A 14,952-nucleotide genomic window follows, 5' to 3' on the forward strand; every position below is an offset into this window, starting at 1 on the left:
CGTGTGAATTCGTCAATGTGTGGGAGTGAGGGATGCAGTAAAGAAGGATTAGTGGATCGGAAATGAGATTGTCGTATCCCAAAAGAAAATCCTGTCGTTTCCATAGAAACGTTACCCGATTAAGAAGGAAATGTCTTAGCAGACATAGTACTCGTATTTCATAGCGACGCAATTTCCGTGTGAATTCGTCAATGTGTGGGAGTGAGGGATGCAGTAAAGAAGGATTAGTGGATCGGAAATGTGATTGTCGTATCCCAAAAGAAAATCTTGTCGTTTCCATAGAAACGTTACTCGATTTAGAAGGAAATGTCTTGGAACACATAGTATTTCATAGCGACGCAATTTCCGTGTGAATTCCTCAATGTGTGGGAGTGAGGGATGCAGTAAAGAAGGATTAGTGGATCGGAAATGAGATTGTCGTACCCCAAAAGAAAATCCTGTCGTTTCCATAGAAACGTTACTCGATTAAGAAGGAAATGTCTTAGAAGACATAGTACTCGTATTTCGTAGCGACGCAATTTCCGTGTGAATTTGTCAATGTGTGGGAGTGAGGGATGCAGTAAAGAAGGATTAGTGGATCGGAAATGAGATTGTCGTATCCCAAAAGAAAATCCTGTCGTTTCCATAGAAACGTTACTCGATTTTGAAAGAAATGTCTTAGAACACGTAGTATATCATAGCGACGCAATTTCCGTGTGAATTCGTCAATGTGTGGGAGTGAGGGATGCAGTAAAGAAGGATTAGTGTATCGGAAATGTAATTGTCGTATCCCAAAAGAAAATCTTGTCGTTTCCATAGAAACGTTACTCGATTTAGAAGGAAATGTCTTAGAACACATAGTATTTCATAGCGACGCAATTTCCGTGTGAATTCGTCAATGTGTGGGAATGAGGGATGCAGTAAAGAAGGATTAGTGATTCGGAAATGTGATTGTCGTATCCCAAAAGAAAATCCTGTCGTTTCCATAGAAACGTTACTCGATTTAGAGGGAAATGTCTTAGAAGACATAGTACTCGTATTCATAGCGATGCAATTTCCGTGTGAATTCGTCAATGTGTCTGAGTGAGGGATGCAGTAAAGAAGGATTAGTGGATCGGAAATGAGATTGTCGTATCCCAAAACAAAATCCTGTCGTTTCCACAGAAACGTTACTCGATTAAGAAGGAAATGTCTTAGTAGACATAGTACTCGTATTTCATAGCGACGCAATTTCCGTGTGAATTCGTCAATGTGTGGGAGTGAGGGATGCAGTAAAGAAGGATTAGTGGATCGGAAATGAGATTGTCGTATCCCAAAAGAAAATCCTGTCGTTTCCATAGAAACGTTACTCGATTTAGAAAGAAATGTCTTAGAACACATAGTATTTCATAGCGACGCAATTTCCGTGTGAATTCGTCAATGTGTGGGAGTGAGGGATGCAGTAAAGACGGATTAGTGGGTCGGAAATGTGATTGTCGTATCCCAAAAGAAAATCTTGTCGTTTCCATAGAAACGTTACTCGATTTAGAAGGAAATGTCTTAGAACACATAGTATTTCATAGCGACGCAATTTCCGTGTGAATTCGTCAATGTGTGGGAGTGAGGGATGCAGTAAAGAAGGATTAGTGGATTTGAAATGAGATTGTCGTATCCCACAAGAAAATCCTGTCGGTTCCATAGAAACGGTACTCGATGTAGAAGGAAATGTCTTAGAAGACATAGTACTCGTATTTCATAGCGACGCAATTTCCGTGTGAATTCGTCAATGTGTGGGAGTGAGGGATGCAGTAAAGAAGGATTAGTGGATCGGAAATGAGATTGTCGTATCCCAAAAGAAAATCCTTTCGTTTCCATAGAAACGTTACTCGATTTAGAAAGAAATGTCTTAGAACACATAGTATATCATAGCGACGCAATTTCCATGTGAATTCGTCAATGTGTGGGAGTGAGGGATGCAGTAAAGAAGGACTAGTGGATAGGAAATGTGATTGTCGTATCCCAAAAGAAAATCTTGTCGTTTCCATAGAAACGTTACTCGATTTAGAAGTAAATGTCTTAGAACACATAGTATTTCATTGCGACGCAATTTCCGTGTGAATTCGTCAATGTGTGGGAGTGGGGGATGCAGTAAAAAAGGATTAGTGGATCTGAAATGAGATTGTCGTATCCCAAAAGAAAATCCTGTCGTTTCCATGGAAACGTTACTCGATTAAGAAGGAAATGTTTTAGAACACATAGTATTTCATAGCGACGCAATTTCCGTGTGAATTCGTCAATGTGTGGGAGTGAGGGATGCAGTAAAGAAGGATTAGTGGATCGGAAATGAGATTGTCGTATCCCAAAAATAAGTCCTGTCGTTTCCATAGAAACGTTACTTGATTTAGAAGGAGAGGTCATAGAACCCAGAGTAATTCATAGCGACGCAATTTCCGTGTGAATTCGTATATGTGTGGGAATGAGGGATGCAGTAAAGAAGGATTAGTGGATCTGAAATGAGATTGTCGTATCCCAAAAGAAAATCCTGTCGTTTCCATAGAAACGTTACTCGAATTAGAAGGAAATGTCTTAGAAGACATAGTACTCGTATTTCATAGCGATGCAATTTCCGTGTGAATTCGTCAATGTGTGGGAGTGAGGGATGCAGTAAAGAAGGATTAGTGGTTCGGAAATGAGATTGTCGTATCCCAAAAGAAAATCCTGTCGTTTCCATAGAAACGTTACTCGATTAAGAAGGAAATGTCTTAGAAGACATAGTACTCGTATTTCATAGCGACGCAATTTCCGTGTGAATTCGTCAATGTGTGGGAGTGAGGGATGCAGTAAAGAATGATTAGTGGATCGGAAATGAAATTGTCGTATCCCAAAAGAAAATCCTGTCGTTTCCATAGAAACGTTACTCGATTTAGAAAGAAATGTCTTAGAACACATAGTATATCATAGCGACGCAATTTCCGTGTGACTTCGTCAATATTTGGGAGTAACGGATGCGGGTAAAGATGGATTAGTGGATCGGAAATGTAATTGTCGTATCCCAAACGAAAATCCTGTCGTTTCCACAGAAACGTTACTCGATTTAGAAGGAAATGTCTTAGCAGACATAGTACTCGTATTTCATAGCGACGCAATTTCCGTGTGAATTCGTTAATGTGTGGGAGTGAGGGATGCAGTAAAGAAGGATTAGTGGATCGGAAATGAGATTGTCGTATCCCAAAAGAAAATCCTGTCGTTTCCATAGAAACGTCACTCGATTTAGAAAGAAATGTCTTGGAACACATAGTATTTCATAGCGACGCAATTTCCGTGTGAATTCGTCAATGTGTGGGAGTGAGGGATGCAGTAAAGAAGGATTAGTGGATAGGAAATGTGATTGTCGTATCCCAAAAGAAAATCTTGTCGTTTCCATAGAAACGTTACTCGATTTAGAAGTAAATGTCTTAGAACACATAGTATTTCATAGCGACGCAATTTCCGTGTGAATTCGTCAATGTGTGGGAGTGAGGGATGCAGTAAAAAAGGATTAGTGGATCTGAAATGAGATTGTCGTATCCCAAAAGAAAATCCTGTCGTTTCCATAGAAACGTTACTCGATTAAGAAGGAAATGTTTTAGAACACATAGTATTTCATAGCGACGCAATTTCCGTGTGAATTCGTCAATGTGTGGGAGTGAGGGATGCAGTAAAGAAGGAAGAGTGGATCGGAAATGAGATTGTCGTATCCCAAAAAAAAGTCCTGTCGTTTCCATAGAAACGTTACTTGATTTAGAAGGAGAGGTCATAGAACCCAGAGTAATTCATAGCGACGCAATTTCCGTGTGAATTCGTCAATGTGTGGGAATGAGGGATGCAGTAAAGAAGGATTAGTGGATCTGAAATGAGATTGTCGTATCCCAAAAGAAAATCCTGTCGTTTCCATAGAAACGTTACTCGATTTAGAAGGAAATCTCTTAGAAGACATAGTACTCGTATTTCATAGCGATGCAATTTCCGTGTGAATTCGTCAATGTGTGGGAGTGAGGGATGCAGTAAAGAAGGATTAGTGGTTCGGAAATGAGATTGTCGTATCCCAGAAGAAAATCCTGTCGTTTCCATAGAAACGTTACTCGATTAAGAAGGAAATGTCTTAGAAGACATAGTACTCGTATTTCATAGCGACGCAATTTCCGTGTGAATTCGTCAATGTGTGGGAGTGAGGGATGCAGTAAAGAAGGATTAGTGGATCGGAAATGAGATTGTCGTATCCCAAAAGAAAATCCTGTCGTTTCCATAGAAACGTTACTCGATTTAGAAAGAAATGTCTTAGAACACATAGTATTTCATAGCGACGCAATTTCCGCGTGAATTCGTCAATGTGTGGGAGTGAGGGATGCAGTAAAGAAGGATTAGTGGATAGGAAATGTGATTGTAGTATCCCAAAAGAAAATCCTGTCGTTTCCATGGAAACGTTACTCGATTAAGAAGGAAATGTTTTAGAACACATAGTATTTCATAGCGACGCAATTTCCGTGTGAATTCGTCAATGTGTGGGAGTGAGGGATGCAGTAAAGGAGGATTAGTGGATCGGAAATGAGATTGTCGTATCCCAAAAATAAGTCCTGTCGTTTCCATAGAAACGTTACTTGATTTAGAAGGAGAGGTCATAGAACCCAGAGTAATTCATAGCGACGCAATTTCCGTGTGAATTCGTATATGTGTGGGAATGAGGGATGCAGTAAAGAAGGACTAGTGGATAGGAAATGTGATTGTCGTATCCCAAAAGAAAATCTTGTCGTTTCCATAGAAACGTTACTCGATTTAGAAGTAAATGTCTTAGAACACATAGTATTTCATAGCGACGCAATTTCCGTGTGAATTCGTCAATGTGTGGGAGTGAGGGATGCAGTAAAAAAGGATTAGTGGATCTGAAATGAGATTGTCGTATCCCAAAAGAAAATCCTGTCGTTTCCATGGAAACGTTACTCGATTAAGAAGGAAATGTTTTAGAACACATAGTATTTCATAGCGACGCAATTTCCGTGTGAATTCGTCAATGTGTGGGAGTGAGGGATGCAGTAAAGAAGGATTAGTGGATCGGAAATGAGATTGTCGTATCCCAAAAGAAAATCCTGTCGTTTCCATAGAAACGTTACTCGATTTAGAAAGAAACGTCTTAGAACACATAGTATATCATAGCGACGCAATTTCCATGTGAATTCGTCAATGTGTGGGAGTGAGGGATGCAGTAAAGAAGGACTAGTGGATAGGAAATGTGATTGTCGTATCCCAAAAGAAAATCTTGTCGTTTCCATAGAAACGTTACTCGATTTAGAAGTAAATGTCATAGAACACATAGTATTTCATAGCGACGCAATTTCCGTGTGAATTCGTCAATGTGTGGGAGTGAGGGATGCAGTAAAAAAGGATTAGTGGATCTGAAATGAGATTGTCGTATCCCAAAAGAAAATCCTGTCGTTTCCATGGAAACGTTACTCGATTAAGAAGGAAATGTTTTAGAACACATAGTATTTCATAGCGACGCAATTTCCGTGTGAATTCGTCAATGTGTGGGAGTGAGGGATGCAGTAAAGAAGGATTAGCGGATCGGAAATGAGATTGTCGTATCCCAAAAATAAGTCCTGTCGTTTCCATAGAAACGTTACTTGATTTAGAAGGAGAGGTCATAGAACCCAGAGTAATTCATTGCGACGCAATTTCCGTGTGAATTCGTATATGTGTGGGAATGAGGGATGCAGTAAAGAAGGATTAGTGGATCTGAAATGAGATTGTCGTATCCCAAAAGAAAATCCTGTCGTTTCCATAGAAACGTTACTCGAATTAGAAGGAAATGTCTTAGAAGACATAGTACTCGTATTTCATAGCGATGCAATTTCCGTGTGAATTCGTCAATGTGTGGGAGTGAGGGATGCAGTAAAGAAGGATTAGTGGTTCGGAAATGAGATTGTCGTATCCCAAAAGAAAATCCTGTCGTTTCCATAGAAACGTTACTCGATTAAGAAGGAAATGTCTTAGAAGACATAGTACTCGTATTTCATAGCGACGCAATTTCCGTGTGAATTCGTCAATGTGTGGGAGTGAGGGATGCAGTAAAGAAGGATTAGTGGATCGGAAATGAAATTGTCGTATCCCAAAAGAAAATCCTGTCGTTTCCATAGAAACGTTACTCGATTTAGAAAGAAATGTCTTAGAACACATAGTATATCATAGCGACGCAATTTCCGTGTGAATTCGTCAATATTTGGGAGTGACGGATGCGGGTAAAGATGGATTAGTGGATCGGAAATGTAATTGTCGTATCCCAAACGAAAATCCTGTCGTTTCCACAGAAACGTTACTCGATTTAGAAGGAAATGTCTTAGCAGACATAGTACTCGTATTTCATAGCGACGCAATTTCCGTGTGAATTCGTCAATGTGTGGGAGTGAGGGATGCAGTAAAGAAGGATTAGTGGATCGGAAATGAGATTGTCGTATCCCAAAAGAAAATTCTGTCGTTTCCATAGAAACGTCACTCGATTTAGAAAGAAATGTCTTGGAACACATAGTATTTCATAGCGACGCAATTTACGTGTGAATTCGTCAATGTGTGGGAGTGAGGGATGCAGTAAAGAAGGATTAGTGGATAGGAAATGTGATTGTCGTATCCCAAAAGAAAATCTTGTCGTTTCCATAGAAACGTTACTCGATTTAGAAGTAAATGTCTTAGAACACATAGTATTTCATAGCGACGCAATTTCCGTGTGAATTCGTCAATGTGTGGGAGTGAGGGATGCAGTAAAAAAGGATTAGTGGATCTGAAATGAGATTGTCGTATCCCAAAAGAAAATACTGTCGTTTCCATAGAAACGTTACTCGATTAAGAAGGAAATGTTTTAGAACACATAGTATTTCATAGCGACGCAATTTCCGTGTGAATTCGTCAATGTGTGGGAGTGAGGGATGCAGTAAAGAAGGATTAGTGGATCGGAAATGAGATTGTCGTATCCCAAAAAAAAGTCCTGTCGTTTCCATAGAAACGTTACTTGATTTAGAAGGAGAGGTCATAGAACCCAGAGTAATTCATAGCGACGCAATTTCCGTGTGAATTCGTCAATGTGTGGGAATGAGGGATGCAGTAAAGAAGGATTAGTGGATCTGAAATGAGATTGTCGTATCCCAAAAGAAAATCCTGTCGTTTCCATAGAAACGTTACTCGATTTAGAAGGAAATCTCTTAGAAGACATAGTACTCGTATTTCATAGCGATGCAATTTCCGTGTGAATTCGTCAATGTGTGGGAGTGAGGGATGCAGTAAACAAGGATTAGTGGTTCGGAAATGAGATTGTCGTATCCCAGAAGAAAATCCTGTCGTTTCCATAGAAACGTTACTCGATTAAGAAGGAAATGTCTTAGAACACATAATATTTCATAGCGACGCTATTTCCGTGTGAATTCGTCAATGTGTGGGAGTGAGGGATGCAGTAAAGAAGGATTAGTGGATAGGAAATGTGATTGTCGTATCCCAAAAGAAAATCTTGTCGTTTCCATAGAAACGTTACTCGATTTAGAAGGAAATGTCTTAGAACACATAGTATTTCATAGCGACGCAATTTCCGTGTGAATTCGTCAATGTGTGGGAGTGAGGGATGCAGTAAAAAAGGGTAAGTGGATCTGAAATGAGATTGTCGTATCCCAAAAGAAAATCCTGTCGTTTCCATAGAAACGTTACTCGATTAAGAAGGAAATGTTTTAGAACACATAGTATTTCATAGCGACGCAATTTCCGTGTGAATTCGTCAATGTGTGGGAGTGAGGGATGCAGTAAAGAAGGATTAGTGGATCGGAAATGAGATTGTCGTATCCCAAAAAAAAGTCCTGTCGTTTCCATAGAAACGTTACTTGATTTAGAAGGAAAGGTCATAGAACCCAGAGTAATTCATAGCGACGAAATTTCCGTGTGAATTCGTCAATGTGTGGGAATGAGGGATGCAGTAAAGAAGGATTAGTGATTCGGAAATGTGATTGTCGTATCCCAAAAGAAAATCCTGTCGTTTCCATAGAAACGTTACTCGATTTAGAAGGAAATGTCTTAGAAGACATAGTACTCGTATTTCATAGCGATGCAATTTCCGTGTGAATTCGTCAATGTTTGGGAGTGAGGGATGCAGTAAAGAAGGATTAGTGGATCGGAAATGAGATTGTCGTATCCCAAAAGAAAATCCTGTCGTTTCCATAGAAACGTTACTCGATTAAGAAGGAAATGTCTTAGAAGACATAGTACTTGTATTTCATAGCGACGCAATTTCCGTGTGAATTCGTCAATGTGTGGGAGTGAGGGATGCAGTAAAGAAGGATTAGTGGACCGGAAATGAGATTGTCGTATCCCAAACGAAGATCCTGTCGTTTCCATAGAAACGTTACTCGATTTAGAAAGAAATGTCTTAGAACACATAGTATTTCATAGCGACGCAATTTCCGTGTGAATTCGTCAATGTGTGGGAGTGAGGGATGCAGTAAAAAAGGATTAGTGGATCGGAAATGAGATTGTCGTATCCCAAAAGAAAATCCTGTCGTTTCCATATAAACGTTACTCGATTTAGAAGGAAATGTCATAGAACACATAGTACTCGTATTTCATAGCGACGGAATTTCCATGTTAATTCGCCAATGTTTGGGAGTGAGGGATGCAGTAAAGAAGGATTAGTGGATCTGAATTGAGATTGTCGTATCCCAAAAGAAAATCCTGTCGTTTCCATAGAAACGTTACTCGATTTAGAGGGAAATGTCTTAAAACACATAGTATTTCATAGCGACGCAATTTCCGTGTGAATTCGTCAATGTGTGGGAGTGAGGGATGCAGTAAAGAAGTATTAGTGGATCTGAAATGAGATTGTCGTGTCCCACAAGAAAATCCTGTCGTTTCCATAGAATCGTTACTCGATTTAGAAGGAAACGTCTTAGAAGACATAGTACTCGTATTTCATAGCGACGCAATTTCCGTGTGAATTCGTCAATGTGTGGGAGTGAGGGATGCAGTAAAGAAGGATTAGTGGATCGGAAATGAGATTGTCGTATCCCAAAAGATAATCCAGTCGTTTCCATAGAAACGTTACTCGATTTAGAAAGAAATGTCTTAGAACACATAGTATATCATAGCGACGCAATTTCCGTGTGAATTCGTCAATGTTTGGGAGTGAGGGATGCGGGTAAAGATGGATTAGTGGATCGGAAATGTAATTGTCGTATCCCAAAAGAAAATCCTGTCGCTTCCATAGAAACGTTACTCGATTTAGAAGGAAATGTCTTAGAAGACATAGTACTCGTATTTCATAGCGACGCAATTTCCGTGTGAATTCGTCAATGTGTGGGAGTGAGGGATGCAGTAAAGAAGGATTAGTGGATCGGAAATGAGATTGTCGTATCCCAAATGAAAATCCAGTCGTTTCCATAGAAACGTTACTCGATTTAGAAAGAAATGTCTTAGAACACATAGTATTTCATAGCGACGCAATTTCCGTGTGAATTCGTCAATGTTTGGGAGTGAGGGATGCGGGTAAAGATGGATTAGTGGATCGGAAATGTAATTGTCGAATCCCAAAAGAAAATCCTGTCGTTTCCATAGAAACGTTACTCGATTTAGAAGGAAATGTCTTAGAAGACATAGTACTCGTATTTCATAGCGACGCAATTTCCGTGTGAATTCGTCAATGTGTGGGAGTGAGGGATGCGGTAAAGAAGGATTAGTGGATCGGAAATGAGATTGTCATATCCCAAAAGAAAATCCTGTCGTTTCCATAGAAACGTTACTCGATTTAGAGGGAAATGTCTTAGAACACATAGTATTTCATAGCGACGCAATTTCCGTGTGAATTCGTCAATGTGTGGGAGTGAGGAATGCAGTAAAAAAGGATTAGTGGATCTGAAATGAGATTGTCGTATCCCAAAAGAAAATCCTGTCGTTTCCATAGAAACGTTACTCGATTAAGAAAGAAATGTTTTAGAACACATAGTATTTCATAGCGACGCAATTTCCGTGTGAATTCGTCAATGTGTGGGAGTGAGGGATGCAGTAATGAAGGATTAGTGGATCGGAAATGAGATTGTCGTATCCCAAAAAAAAGTCCTGTCGTTTCCATAGAAACGTTACTTGATTTAGAAGGAGAGGTCATAGAACCCAGTGTAATTCATAGCGACGCAATTTCCGTGTGAATTTGTCAATGTGTGGGAATGAGGGATGCAGTAAAGAAGGATTAGTGATTCGGAAATGTGATTGTCGTATCGCAAAAGAAAATCCTGTCGTTTCCATAGAAACGTTACTCGATTTAGAAAGAAATGTCTTAGAACACATAGTATTTCATAGCGACGCAATTTCCGTGTGAATTCGTCAATGTGTGGTAGTGAGGGATGCAGTAAAGAAGGATTAGTGGATCGGAAATGTGATTGTCGTATCCCAAAAGAAAATCCTGTCGTTTCCATAGAAACGTTACTCGATTTAGAAGGAAATGTCTTAGAACATATAGTATTTCATAGCGATGCAATTTCCGTGTGAATTCGTCAATGTGTGGGAGTGAGGGATGCAGTAAAGAAGGATTAGTGGATCGGAAATGAGATTGTCGTATCCCAAAAGAAAATCCTGTCGTTTCCATAGAAACGTTACTCGATTTAGAAAGAAATGTCTTAGAACACAAAGTATTTCATAGCGACGCAATTTCCGTGTGAATTCGTCAATGTGTGGGAGTGAGGGATGCAGTAAAGAAGAATTAGTGTATCGGAAATGTGATTGTCGTATCCCAAAAGAAAATCCTGTCGTTTCCATACAAACGTTACTTGATTTAGAAGGAAATGTCTTAGAACACATAGTATTTCATAGCGACGCAATTTCCGTGTGAATTCGTCAATGTGTGGGAGTGAGGGATGCAGTAAAAAAGGATTAGTGGGTCGGAAATGAGATTGTCGTATCCCAAAAGAAAATCCTGTCGTTTCCATAGAAACGTTACTCGATTTAGAAGGAAGTGTCTTAGAACACATAATACTCGTATTTCATAGCGACGGAATTTCCATGTTAATTCGTCAATGTTTGGGAGTGAGGGATGCAGTAAAGAAGGATTAGTGGATCGGAAATGTGATTGTCGTATCCCAAAAGGAAATCCTGTCGTTTCCATAGAAACGTTACTCGATTTAGAAGGAAATGTCTTAGAACACATAGTACTCGTATTTCATTGCGACGCAATTTCCGTGTGAATTCGTCAATGTGTGAGAGTGAGGGATGCAGTAAAGACGGATTAGTGGATCGGAAATGAGATTGTCGTATCCCAAAAGAAAATCCTGTCGTTTCCATAGAAACGTTACTCGATTTAGAAGTAGAAGTCATAGAACCCATAGTATTTCATAGCGACGCAAATTTCCGTGTGAATTCGTCAATGTTTGGGAGTGGGGAATGCAGTAAAGAAGGATTAGTGGATGGGAAATGTGATTGTCGTATCCCAAAAGAAAATCCTGTCGTTTCCATAGAAACGTTACTCGATTTAGAAGGAAATGTCTTAGAACACATAGTATTTCATAGCGATGCAATTTCCGTCTGAATTCGTCAATGTTTGGGAGTGAGGGATGCGGGTAAAGATGGATTAGTGGATCGGAAATGTAATTGTCGTATCCCAAAAGAAAATCCTGTCGTTTCCATAGAAACGTTACTCGATTTAGAAGGAAATGTCTTAGAAGACATAGTACTCGTATTTCATAGCGACGCAATTTCCGTGTGAATTCGTCAATGTGTGGGAGTGAAGGATGCAGTAAAGAAGGATTAGTGGATCGGAAATGAGATCGTCATATCCCAAAAGAAAATCCTGTCGTTTCCATAGAAACGTTACTCGATTTAGAAGGAAATGTCTTAGAACACATAGTATTTCATAGCGACGCAATTTCCGTGTGAATTCGTCAATGTGTGGGAGTGAGGGATGCAGTAAAGAAGGATTAGTGGATCGGAAATGAGATTGTCATATCCCAAAAGAAAATCCTGTCGTTTCCATAGAAACGTTACTCGATTTAGAAGGAAATGTCTTAGAAGACATAGTACTCGCATTTCACAGCGACGCAATTTCCGTGTGAATTCGTCAATGTGTGGGAGTGAGGGATGCAGTAAAGAGGGATTAGTGGATCGGAAGTGAGATTGTCATATCCCAAAAGAAAATCCTGTCGTTTCCATAGAAACGTTACTCGATTTAGAGGGAAATGTCTTAGAACACATAGTATTTCATAGCGACGCAATTTCCGTGTGAATTCGTCAATGTGTGGGAGTGAGGGATGCAGTAAAGAAGGATTAGTGGATCGGAAATGAGATTGTCATAACCCAAAAGAAAATCCTGTCGTTTCCATAGAAACGTTACTCGATTTAGAGGGAGAAGTCTTAGAACACATAGTATTTCATAGCGACGCAATTTCCGTGTGAATTCGTCAATGTTTGGGAGTAAGGGATGCAGTAAAGAAGGATTGGTGGATCGGAAATGAGATTGTCGTATCCAAAAAAAATGTCCTGTCGTTTCCATAGAAACGTTACTTGATTTAGAAGGAGAAGTCATAGAACCCATTGTAATTCATAGAGACGCAATTTCCGTGTGAATTTGTCAATGTGTGGGAGTGAGGGATGCAGTAAAGAAGGATTAGTAGATCGGAAATGTGATTGTCGTCTCCCACAAGAAAATCCTGTCGTTTCCATAGAAACGTTACTCGATTTAGAAGGAAATGTCTTAGAACACATAGTACTCGTATTTCATAGCGACGCAATTTCCGTGTGAATTCGTCAATGTGTGGGAGTGAGGGATGCAGTAAAGACGGATTAGTGGATCGGAAATGAGATTGTCGTATCCCAAAAGAAAATCCTGTCGTTTCCATAGAAACGTTATTTGATTTAGAGGGAAATGTCTTAGAACACATAGTATTTCATAGCGACGCAATTTCCGTGTGAATTCGTCAATGGGTGGGAGTGAGGGATGCAGTAAAGAAGGATTAGTGGATCTGAAATGAGATTGTCGTATCCCAAAAGAAAATCCTGTCGTTTCCATAGAAACGCTATTCGATTTAGAAGGAAATGTCTTAGAAGACATAGTACTCGTATTTCATAGCGACGCAATTTCCGTGTGAATTCGTCAATGTGTGGGGATGAGGGATGCAGTAAAGAAGGATTAGTGGATCTGAAAAGAGAATGTCGTATCCCAAAAGAATATCCTGTCGTTTCCATAGAAACGTTACTCGATTTAGAGGGAAATGTCTTAGAACACATAGTATTTCATAGCGACGCAATTTCCGTGTGAATTCGTCAATGTGTGGGAGTGAGGGATGCAGTAAAGAAGGATTAGTGGATCTGAAATGAGATTGTCGTATCCCAAAAGAAAATCCTGTCGTTTCCATAGAAACGTTACTCGATTTAGAAGGAAATGTCTTAGAAGACATAGTACTCGTATTTCATAGCGACGCAATTTCCGTGTGAATTCGTCAATGTGTGGGAGTGAGGGATGCAGTTAACAAGGATTAGTGGATCGGTAATGAGATTGTCGTATCCCAAAAGAAAATCCTGTCGTTTCCATAGAAACGTTACTCGATTTAGAAAGAAATGTCTAAGAACACATAGTATTTCATAGCGACGCAATTTCCGTGTGAATTCGTCAGTGTTTGGGAGTGAGGGATGCGGGTAAAGATGGATTATTGGATCGGAAATGTAATTGTCGTATCCCAAAAGAAAATCCTGTCGTTTCCATAGAAACGTTACTCGATTTAGAAGGAAATGTCTTAGAAGACATAGTACTCGTATTTCATAGCGACCCAATTTCCGTGTGAATTCGTCAATGTGTGGGAGTGAGGGATGCAGTAAAGAAGGATTAGTGGATCGGAAATGAGATTGTCGTATCCCAAAAGAAAATCCTGTCGTTTCCATAGAAACGTTACTCGATTTAGAAAGAAATGTCTTAGAACACATAGTATTTCATAGCGACGCAATTTCCGTGTGAATTCGTCAATGTTTGGGAGTGAGGGATGCGGGTAAAGATGGATTAGTGGATCGGAAATGTAATTGTCTTATCCCAAAAGAAAATCCTGTCGTTTCCATAGAAACGTTACTCGATTTAGAAGGAAATGTCTTAGAAGACATAGTACTCGTATTTCATAGCGACGCAATTTCCGTGTGAATTCGTCAATGTGTGGGAATGAGGGATGCAGTAAAGAAGGATTAGTGGATCGGAAATGAGATTGTCATATCCCAAAAGAAATTCCTGTCGTTTCCATAGAAACGTTACTCGATTTAGAGGGAAATGTCTTAGAACACATAGTATTTCATAGCGACGCAATTTCCGTGTGAATTCGTCAATGTGTGGGAGTGAGGGTTGCAGTAAAGAAGGATTAGTGGATCTGAAATGAGATTGTCGTATCCCAAAAGAAAATCCTGTCGTTTCCATATAAACGTTACTCGATTAAGAAGGAAATGTTGTAGAACACATAGTATTTCATAGCGACGCAATTTCCGTGTGAATTCGTCAATGTTTGGGAGTGAGGGATGCAGTAAAGAAGGATTAGTGGATCGGAAATGAGATTGTCGTATCCCAAAAAAAAGTCCTGTCGTTTCCATAGAAACGTTACTTGATTTAGAAGGAGAAGTCATAGAACCCAGAGTAATTAATAGCGACGCAATTTCCGTGTGAATTCGTCAATGTGTGGGAGTGAGGGATGCAGTAAAGAAGGATTAGTGATTCGGAAATGTGATTGTCGTATCCCAAAAGAAAATCCTGTCGTTTCCATAGAAACGTTACTCGATTTAGAAGGAAATGTCTTAGAAGACATAGTACTCGTATTTCATAGCGACGCAATTTCCGTGTGAATTCGTCAATGTGTGGGAGCGGGGGATGCAGTAAAGAAGGATTAGTGGATCGGAAATGAGATTATCGTATCCCAAAAGAAAATCCTGTCGTTTCCATAGAAACGTTACTCGATTTAGAAAGAAATGTCTTAGAACACA

Source organism: Schistocerca americana, chromosome 5, assembly GCF_021461395.2.
Source record: "Schistocerca americana isolate TAMUIC-IGC-003095 chromosome 5, iqSchAmer2.1, whole genome shotgun sequence".
Lineage (NCBI taxonomy): Eukaryota > Metazoa > Arthropoda > Insecta > Orthoptera > Acrididae > Schistocerca > Schistocerca americana.